Below are 12,022 nucleotides of genomic sequence, written 5' to 3' on the forward strand. Positions count from 1 at the left end.
TCACAAAAAAGTTGTAAAATAAATGAGAGACTGAAAGTAGAGAGAGAATGAGAGTTGCAGAGATCAAGTTGTGTTCTATTTTGAAAAAAAATGCATGCCACTCATTTTAAAGTTGAAATAACAACATTATTCCTGTGTCAAATGTTTATCTAAAAGGTGGGAAAAATGTTTCTAAAGTTTAAAAAAATAATTGAATCAATCTTGATATATATATATAGTTCTTGTTCGTTTTTTTCTTTTTCACCTTTTCTAAAATACCAAATTATGGAATATAAGAACTAAAGCTTATGTGTTAAAGATTTCACTCTAGAGGTGAGATGTTCTAAATATCAGTTTATATATATAGAGAGACAATTTTCATTTTTTAAGTTGATTTTGTAGTTTCGAGACTCAACTCAAAATTTTAAGATGGTATCAAAACCTCCTCTAAGATCTATAAGGCTATCTATTATTAGATTTCTACTATCAGACTACTCACCATTAATATCCAAATACCAATATAATAGGGTGGACTTGAGGAGGTGTGCTATATATGGGTTCAACATCAAATGTGAGATGAAATTTATATGAGTTTATAAGTAGAGATGATTTTCATCTTACATACTTCCTCTGTCCCAAAACTTTATTCCTTTTAGAGTTTTGCACGGAGATCAAGAAATGATAAAGATTGATAAATTAAGTCATTTTTACCCTTACTTTATTAAGAAAGAGAAACTATATTTAATTAATGTTTTAGCTTTAGTAAGGGTACGAATGGTAAAATATTACTAATTGTGTATTGGTTTCTTAAAATGACTAACAATTTGGACAAAACTAAAAAGATAACAAAAAATTTGGGACGGAGAGAGTAGCAATTTTATAGAGTTAAATTAAGCTAAACAGTCCCAACCCAAAATTCTAAGAACATTTGAGTCTTCACTGAGATTGTAACATGCATACTGGAATATCAAGAAAAAAAATCCTCCACCTCTACAATTTAACCCTCCACTCTTATAAATCTAATTGAACCAACTATATTTTGCCCTAGTACATAAACTAAAATCAATAATTTTTAAACTTTACTAGAATCTAATCCAGTTTGAAAAATAGAGAGTACCAAGTGGTTTGAAAACCCAACCGAAACATTTTTATGAGTGTTTCAGTTTGTTAATTTTTGCGAATTTCTAAAATTCGACAAAAATAGCAAATAGGAACACTTATGCAAAGGTGTTTCGATGGTGTACAATTTACAAAATTGAAATTCAATAAAACTAACCACCTGGAATACTTTCCATGTGTTCTGGTTTGCAAAATTGAGTGTTACGGGCTTCTGGCTTGCAAAATTGAAATTCGTAATAATTAATATATCGGAATACTCATTCAAAGTCTTCCGATATACAATTTTCAAAATTGAAATTATGAAAAGAAATAACGGGAGCACTTTCTATAAGTATTCCGATTTGCAAAAAATAAAATTCACAAAAGTTTACAATCTGGAATATAAAGTGTTCCAGTTTATTAACTTTAGGGAATTTCAATTTTGAAAGTCGTACATCAACACATATTAAAAGTTAATTATTTGGTGAATTTTTTATAAACTAAAGACTTTCATGTGGAGGGTGAGCTCACACTTTTTCAAAAAAGTTGAAAAGGAAAAGTAAAAAAATGAAAGGTAAAAAGTTAAATTGAAAAGGAGTAAAATTAAAATATCCAGTAATTTGTAAGGATAAGGTAAAATTATAATTTAGTGATAAATTTTTGGAATATCAAACATATATTACATTGTTCAAAGTAATTATGGTTACTAATTGTTACTTGTTTCAGTGTTGATTGACGCTGAATTTGGTATGGAGGACCACAATTCGATTATTACAACTGCGATGTGGTTGGAACCATTTGATGTCAGAACCGACTCCCGAATTAGATTAGACGGTCCAGTGAGCGGATAGTATTTGTAGTAAAAACAAAAAAAAAAGTATAATTCGGGTAATTAAGGATCTCCCCATTTCCTAAAATAAATAGAGATGTTCATTATTAGAATTTTATACTCTCTTTGTTCTCTTTGTGCAAAAACATATTTTATGTAAAGAAGAAAAAAAAAACTGGTATGGTGATGATGGAAGTAAAAAGTTTTGGAGAGTTTGAAAAAGTCTCAAAGCTTTTTGTGAAATTGTTGAATAAATCGAGTGCAGTGATGATTAACTACAAAAGTACCAGTTGCAGTGATGATGAACTGTAAAAGTAATAAAGAAGAAGAATACACCTGATACAGTGATGACGAAAGTAAGAAGTCTTGGAGAGTTCAAAAAAGTCTCAAGGCTTTTGGTGAGATTGTTGGAAAAGTCTATTTTTAACTAAAAAGTCTCACAAAATCTATTACATACAAGAATCCACTAAAATCTATGGATTCTTGAATACCAAGAGACATTTTATAAGTCTTGACAAATCTGAATTGAATAACAGCGGATTTCATTGCCCTGAAAAAAATCATGATTTTTTTTTTAACCAACCCAAAACAGATTAAAGAAGAAAAAAGGAAACACTATGGAGGGGACATAAACCAAAACTCCATCAAGTACAAACTCTAAAACTTGGCACACCTAGTTTGTTGTTCAACATACTAACTTTAATAAAATCAGGAGCATGGTACCAAAAAGTGAAAGAAGACAAAGTACAACCATGATTTGCAAGACTGTCTGCAACTTGATTCTCTTCTCTATAAATGTGAATCACAATGCCATTCATCTGCTTGAAGAGAGACATGACATTTCTCCATCTGTTCATTAAATTCCAAGTAACCACAATGTTGGACTTGTGAAAGGCGAGCACTACAAGAGCTGAGTCCGATTCAATCCATAGATTATGCCACTTCATTTTGTGCGCAACCTCAATTGCAGTCATGACTGCACATAGTTCAGCTTGAAAGGAAGTTGCAATTCCTAGAGGCTCAGCAAAACAGTATAGCATTTCTGCAACATGGTTTCTAAAAATTCCTCCACAACCAGCTAATCCTGGATTCCCTTTTGCAGCACCATCTATGTTACATTTTGTCCAATTAATCAAAGGGGGCATCCATATAATTTCTTTAACAACTTGATTTCTTGGGTGATGAGTGGATACATTGAATTTTTTTAAAATGATAAAGTCTCTAATAGAATTGGAAGAAGTCATTTTGGAATTATTACCTGACATGGAAGTATTGGCAATGATCATAGAAATGGAAGATTTCCAGTTGGCCTGACCATTACTAAATCTAACCTGATTTCTAGCAACCCAAATTGAATTAAGGAGATTAACAAGAGCTGAAGTGATGACAACCTTGCATTGAGGGGACCAATTGATGTCACAAACCTTCCACATATCCTCCATTGAATTAAACTGCAGCACCAAATTCAAACTATTTGCAAACCAAGACCAAATTTTGATAGCAAATTCACATTCAAAGAAAATGTGAAAAGAGGACTCCTCCTTTTTGCAACACAAACTACACATAGAAGGTAATGCACAACCTCTAATTTTGAGATTATCATCTGTTGGCATTTTGTTGTGCATAAGCCTCCAAGCAAGAAGAGATTTGGAGGGTGGAATAGTTGAGTTCCAAATGACTTTTGCCCAATGCAAATCCTGCAACTGCTGCAAATTGAAAGAGTAAGCATCTGCAAGTTGCATGTCACCTGTATCTGTATGTTTCCATAGCAGTTTGTCTTTAACTGGTTCGATAGGGATGGTTACTTGGTGAACAAGTGAGCTGAGAGCATTAAAATGTTGAGGAAGTTGCTGAGGTAAATACCACTCCCCATTGCTGAGAGGGTACGTTGAAAAAATCGGATAAAATTGAACCACACCAATTGTCATTCCAGAAATTGATATCTTTCCCATCTCCAACCAGCCAAATTGAGTTGTCAAAAATAGTGTTGATTTCCTCCTTTATGCTGCTCCAAAGAGAAGAAAATATATGATGTTGAATAACTTTCTTGCCCCTCAAGACTCTAGCTTGTAAAAGTTTAGCCCAAGAGCATTGTGAGTTGATGAAGGACCAACAAAGCTTAAGATTAGCAGCTTTGTTCAAACTTGTTAAAGATCTAAGGTTCAAGCCTCCTTGAGAAAGTGGTCTGCATATCTTTTTCCAAGCAACTGTGACTAATTTCTTTTTATCAACATCACCACTCCAAATAAAATTCTTCACAAGTTTCTCAATGTTCTTGATCAAAGAGACAGGCCAAGAGTAGAGAGTAATGCTATAGAGAAGAATACTTTGAATGACTGATTTTACTAATTGTACCCTACCAGCTATGGATAAGAGTGATGCCTTCCAAGCTGACAATTTGGAATGAATTTTATCTGCAATAGGCTGCAACAAACTAGCTTTAGGCTTACCTTTAAACAAAGGGACACCCAGATAATTAAAAGGTAGAGAGCCTAATTTGAAGTTCAACAAGTTAACTATTAGAGCAAGTCTGCCTTGAGTAATAGATCCAGAATAAATGGTTGATTTTGCTGTGTTTATAATTTGACCAGATTGAGATGCATACATGTCAAATAACTCCTTGAGAGCTTTGATACCAGCTAGCTTACCTTTACAAAAAACCATTAAATCGTCAGCATAAAAAGTATGAGAAGGGACACTAAGGTGCCTAGTACCCTTGATGAGATCCAACTTTCCTTCAAGAACTAGCTTTGAAATGCTTCTGCTCAAAACATCTTCAGCAATGCAGAAGAGAAGAGGAGAGAGTGGGTCCCCTTGTCTCACGCCTCTAGAGCAATTGAAATATCCTTCTGACTTACCATTGATGGAAATAGAGAGGAATGCTGATTTTAGAATAACATGGATCCAGTTGCAAAACTTCTCATTAAAACCAAACCTGTTTAGCACCTTCAACAAAAAGGACCACTCTAAAGTATCAAAAGCTTTAGAAATATCAATCTTGAGGGCTAAATTACCACCAAAAGCTTTATTATGGAGTAAGTTAACTGCTTCAGAAGCAATACAAAGACAGTCCTTGATGTTCCTATCATGTATAAAGCCCATTTGTTCTTTAGAGATGATAAAAGGCATGATATTGGCTAACCTGTCAGCAATAATCTTGGAAATCACTTTAAATTTGAAATTAGCCATGGCTATAGGTCTATACTGATCAATTGAGGTAGCATTTGAGGTCTTAGGCAGAAGAGTAATAATATTTGAGTTAAAACCTGGCAAGATCCAACTTGTTGTGAAGAACTCCAAAACAGCATTGAAGACATCAATCTTGACAATCTCCCAATAGTGTTGAAAAAAGAAAGCACCGAAACCATCAGGCCCAGGAGCACTATCTTTATTTAAAGCAAAAACAGCTGATTTGATTTCTTGATGAGAGGGCAACATAGTCATCACTGCATTGATATCCTCATTGATCAAATTTGGAATTACCTCTTCTGCACGCAAAGGTTCCTGCAAAACATTGTTAGAACAAAAAAGATTTTTATAATAATTAACCACATGTTGAAAAAAATCATGATTGTCTTAATTGAATATTTAGATTTTATAAAAGTCTTGATTGTATACCACCTGATTTTTTTATTAGAAAAAAGTCTTTTAAAATACTTTGAAATCCTACTCCAATACACCCAAGACTTTCTTTAGATTTTTCTTAGTCCCATTTTATAAGACTCGTTCAAATTTTCAAGTGCATTAATTATATATTTGCCAACATACCCCTAATTAAAGCGCATCTTTTTCTATAATCTATAATAAATACTCTAGAAAAAATATTAACTCATTCTCTTTATTGAAAGATAAAATTGTAAAATAATATCAATTGTCAACAAATTTAATACCACAATCCACTTTCTTAATCTCCTTAATTTTTTCAATGAGTCTTATATTTATGGATGGAGGTAGTAGTACTTATGGTGTTCATTTATCTTAAAAGATTGAGAGGATCCGTACTCGTACAATTGCCCATATATACGTTGAAGGTTCTCGTTTAAATTGGACTACATTAATTCAACACGGAGAAATACTTAAGTGGTCAGAAGTATTTAATCATTCTATTTGGTTAAACTCACATAAAAATACATATTATTTAATTATTTGAAAATGACACATTATTTAATTATTTTCTCTTTCTACCTTTATCAAACAATGTGTGTGTCCAAATAGAATGACCAAATCCTTATGACCACTCAAAATTTTCTCTGCATTGATATCGATCAATAAGTTACATATATTATTATGATGTGAAAAATGTTAACTAGTATCTTTGAAATATTGGTTAAAGAAACAAAAATAAAAAAATTATCTTAAAATTTGTGTAGTCAGTAGTTTTAAAATATAAATAATATTATTTTTAATATATAATATACTCTTTACTTTCTTAATGAGTGTCCCGAATGCACTAACATGATGCTTATGATCATATATAGTCACATTTAAGATCAACAGAAGTAATTTAGTGATTAGAATTTCACTTTTTAAAGTGAATAAATAAAAGTATAAGGGTTTGAATCCGATCCCTACATATTTAATTCGATGTCTCTAACAACTAAATTATGATCACGTGAACCAAATTATACATTTCTAGTAGAGTCTTAACATGTCGAAGAGAATTAAAGTCGTGGTTGGTCTGATAAGATTTAGTCCCTCTATATATATAGTCACACATATGATAAAAAAAATTAAATAATATATATTAATTTTAAAATAATTAAATGATTTTTTTTATGAGTGTGTGTGACCAAATAGAATGAGTAAATGTTTGTATATTATGATACCTTATCATGTGCCCATAAGACACACGTTAACATGACCCCTAAGTATTTTCCCCTCATCCACCGATTGAATGTAATATTTCTATATTATGATACCTTATCATGTGTTTTAGGGCACATGTTAACACAACCTTTAAGTATTTTCTCCTCAAGAAAGTCTTGCATAGGCACACCATTTAGACACAAATATATAAGCGCACTCACATAAATAAATAAAATTAATAAAAAAACAATCTAGTCACATCATTTTATTCATTTTTCATTTTATTTTTTTCATTATTGTATGTATATGTCTAACACCTCAAATATATAATTGTGGCTAAGTATTTCTCTTTCTCCTCATCCACTTATTGAATGCAATATTTTTATATTAGAATATTATCATGTGTCCTTAGAGCACATGTTAACCGGACCGATAAGTATTTTCCCCTCATACACACTGATTGAACAATTAATTTGGGGCTGCGTGGATACAACTAATTTGGGGCTGCGTAGATACAGGATAATGCATTTCATTTAATGTCTAAGATGCATATGAACTCACTTTTTAAAAGTAAAAATGTAAATTAAAATACAATATAATAAATATTGGTTAATGCATTTCATTTAATGTCTTTGTAATATTGGTTAAAGAAACAAAAATAAAAAAATTATCTTAAAATTTGTGTAGTCAGTAGTTTTAAAATATAAATAATATTATTTTTAATATATAATATACTCTTTACTTTCTTAATGAGTGCCCCGAATGCACTAACATGATGCTTATGATCATATACAGTCACATTTAAGATCAACAGAAGTAATTTAGTGATTAGAATTTCACATTTTAAAGTGAATAAATAGAAGTATAAGGGTTTGAATCTGATCCCTGCATATTTAATTCGATGTCTCTAACAACTAAATTATGATCACGGAAACCAAATTATACATTTCTAGTAGAGTCTTAACATGTCGAAGAGAATTAAAGTTGTGGTTGGTCTGATAAAATTTAGTCCCTCTATATATATAGTCACACATATGATAAAAAAAAATTTAATAATATATATTTTTAAAATAATTAAATGATTTTTTTTTCATGAGTGTGACCAAATAGAATAAGTAAATGTTTGTATATTATGATACCTTATCATGTGCCCACAAGGCACACGTTAACATGACCCTTAAGTATTTTCCCCTCATCCACTGATTGAATGTAATATTTCTATATTATGATACCTTATCATGTGCTTTAGGGCACATGTTAACACAACCTTTAAGTATTTTTTCCTCGAGGAAGTCTTGCATAGGCACACTATTTAGACACAAATATATAGGCGCACTCACATAAATAAATAAAATTAATACAAAAACAATTTGGTCACATCATTTTATTCATTTTATTTTTTTCATTATTGTATGTGTGTCTAACACCTCAAATATATAATTGTGCCTAAGTATTTCTCTTTCTCCTCATTCACTTATTGAATGCAATATTTTTATATTAGAATATTAACATGTATCCTTAGAGCACATGTTAACAGAACCGATAAGTATTTTCCCCTCATACACACTGATTGAACAATTAATTTGGGGCTGCGTGGATACACCTAATTTGGGGCTGCGTGGATACAGGATAATGCATTACATTTAATGTCTAAGATGCATATGAACTCACTTTTTAAAAGTAAAAATGTAAATTAAAATACAATATAAGCTATGTTGCCTAGGTACGGGTACGGTACCGGTATCCGGTACCGGTACTGGTACGCGGTACGATATTTTTAGAAAATTTAAGGTACGGGTACGTTAGTATAAAATATTAAAAAAATTATTTTTAAGTGAATTATTATCATTATGCTTTGAAGATTTAATTTTTTTTGTCTACCGTCTCAACTATTTTCATAAAAAATGAGAGATAATTGAAATATAATAAAAAATTATAATATTTTAAGAGATTTTTCAACAGCCAATATGTCTTTTCGTATTTATCATCATAAATCACCCAAATAAAAATGGGTACGGAATCGGTGCGTACCATACGAGTATCATGAAGTATCCGGTACTGATACGTACCCGGTACGGGTACTTCACCATTTTAGGAGTACCCATGCTACATAGAATATAAGTAAGGTACTTGGTATGCAATAATAAGCATTACCGAATCTGAACCCTTTACATAGTTTTGAATATCACTTTTTCTTCTTTCTCTAATGGACTCTCAGATAATGCAAGACTTCCTCAAGGGAAAGACTATTCTAGTCACTGGGGCAACTGGATTCTTAGCAAAATGAGGTGCATTGTCAATCTTCTAAGATACATGAATGTTTGACTATAATTTGTAACAGTACAATTTCGGTGAACACATCGATATTCTAGAATTTAAACAGATATTAAAATTTTGTAGACAAAATTTAATATCATATCATATTTTGAATAAAATAAATATCATTTCAAAATATTTTTTTTAATATATATACAGAAATCAAGATCCAGTACAAATATTTTGGGGTATAAGCAATACACCAAAAAAAAAAAAAAAAAACTAACAAAAGTAATTGAAAACAGAAAATTTACATGAATCAAAGTACGCAGAGAAAATTTAGAGACTAATAATAAAAGTTGATATTAGATAGACCAAAAATATAGTAGAAATTCTTTAAATTAATCCTCGGTAAATTAATAAACTCTCTAAAATAATAAATATGTTCGGTCCCGACTTGGGCCAATGTAAAAAATTGAAAAACTCGATAAAATAATAAGATAATAATTTTTCGGGAGATCCCTTTATAATTTTCGGTCCCAAGAAAATCATAAATTAATAATTCATAAAAACTGAAAAAAATATATTACACTCTATTGAAATATGATTCAATAATTTAAGAATACATTGAACACATTTGTTCCTCTTGTTTACATTTACGTACTTCAAAAGTCATTATTGATTTCCAATGCATATGAACACAGTAGTTACTAATTTACGTTGAGTCTCAAGATTCGCTGCAACGTAATTATAAGAGGCATAGGCTAATTTGCCTTTTTATTTGGTATGTACGGTATAATTACTTAATAACTCTATAAATTAATAATTATTAATTTATCGATAAATTAATAACTCTCTAAATTAATAAATTTATCCGGTCCTTACATTATTGATTTAAAGAGTTTCTACCGTATATAACTTGTTTTAAGTGTCTTTTCTTGTATATAAGTTTTTAGTTTTCTAACATGCATTTCTTAAATTGTCCAATTACAGGTTTTTGAAAGTGATTTATTTCGCGTACTACGAGACAAATTGGGTGAAAATTTCAGTTCTTTCATATCAAAAAAAAAAAGACAATAGCAGGTGATGTTTATTTTCTTAAAGCTTACAAAAAAGCCTCAATTTTCTTAAAGCTCATTAAGCCTCCAAATAATTTTATGTTTATTTTATATACGTCTCACTACAAGAAAATAAGGTATTACTGGCGGCCAAAAACCCTCAATAATGCACAAATTTCGTCAAAATTGCATACATTACTGACGGCCAAGGGCCCTCTGCAATTTACTCGCCGGTAATGTTTACTGGCAGCCCAGGATCGTCAATAACGTTACTGACGGCCTGAAGCCGCCAATAATCCACAATAGTCAAATCAAAAAGCACCCTCATTTGTGACGGCCTGCAGCCGCCAATAACGGAATTCGAGGGTGAATTCCTGGCGGACTGCAGCCGTCAGTAATGTTTACTTGATTTTAAAAAAATAATTTAATAATTTAATTATTTAAAAATCAATAATATTGATTTTTAAATAATTAAATTATTTTTTTTTAAATCGAGTTTTAATAATTTAATTTTTTTTTAAAAAATATACTGCATAATAAATAATTAAAAAATATTAAATATAATTTTATTTTGACAAAAAAATATTAAAATTTAATTAAAAACATAATATAAATACTTAATATAAGCATAATTAAACATAACAATAATATTGTCATTACAACCAAGCATAATTAAACATACCCTCACTTCCAAATTTATCATAATAAGTTCACAGGGCGGGAAGTGTAAATACTCATAATGAGGTCGCAGGCATGAATGATTTACTACTGTGCTCCACTGTTGTAGAGTTTCATTTCTTTAAAATTGCTTTTATAATTTATAAATGAAGTTGTACTTATGTCCGCCCCGGTTCTTATTTCTCTTGTACTTTTTATTTTGTTTTTTATTATATATTATTATGAGATTATGATAGACGGGGTCTTTGGGTGTGCCTTAAATAGTATTCTTAAAGTTCCTTTGATACCTCGCTATTCTCTTAACTTATAAAAAAATAATAAAAAATAAAAACAAACAAATTAAATTAGAGTTAAACTTAAGTAATAAAACATATATAAAATAAAGTAGAACCATGTTTTTTTTTTAGTTCATATTTTAATAATATTTTTTATTATTATGTTTAATTATTTAAAAGTATAATGTTTTTTATTTTTAATTTGTTTTGTAAAATTAATTTTTAAAAAATAATAGTCCCTCCGTTTTTTTAAGAGTCTTTTTAGAATAATAACACTAAATTAACAAATTGTATTTTTGCACTTTATCTTCCTATTTTTTGCACACACTTTATTTTTCCAATAAATTTAATATATTGTGTACACAAGAAAAACAAAAATTTAATATGTTATATACAAAAAAAATTATAAAAATTAATTCAGTTTTTGCAAATAATATAGCATTAATTAGTTATATTGAAAAAGATAAGAGTAATTGACAATGAGTATAATTGACAAATCGTACCATTAAAATACCAAAATGACAATTAAATAGGAACGTTAAATCTCATTTTTTTAACATCAAAAGACACTTGAAAAAACGGAAGCAGCATAAAAAAACCTCATTTTAATGTTGTTTTAGACCACACAATATATTTTGTCGGCCCTAAAATTGATCTACCAAATCCCACAAGATTTTATCATATGTTTGTTTCTTTTTATATAGGAATCATCATTTCTTAACAAATTATTTTAATTTTGTTTGCAGAACTATTGACAGTGCGATATATAGCTATGGTAAAGGGAAATTGAAATTCTTCATTGGTAATCCCAACACAATTATAGATGCGGTAAGTGTAGTATTTGGATTTTCTATTTTACCATATGGTTTTGAAATAATTGTAAAAAATTAAAGCGTTCTATATGTTGGAACAAGTTGGTATTTGGAGAGAAAATTGGTAAAGATCATAAACATAAGTGTTGAACAAAGTGTGTAGGGTAAATTGAAAAAAGTTCATTTAAGTTTCATATTGGAGGGAACACATACCTTAGTAGTATTTATATA

This window comes from Trifolium pratense, linkage group LG4 (genome assembly GCF_020283565.1).
Source record: "Trifolium pratense cultivar HEN17-A07 linkage group LG4, ARS_RC_1.1, whole genome shotgun sequence".
Taxonomy (NCBI): Eukaryota; Viridiplantae; Streptophyta; class Magnoliopsida; order Fabales; family Fabaceae; genus Trifolium; species Trifolium pratense.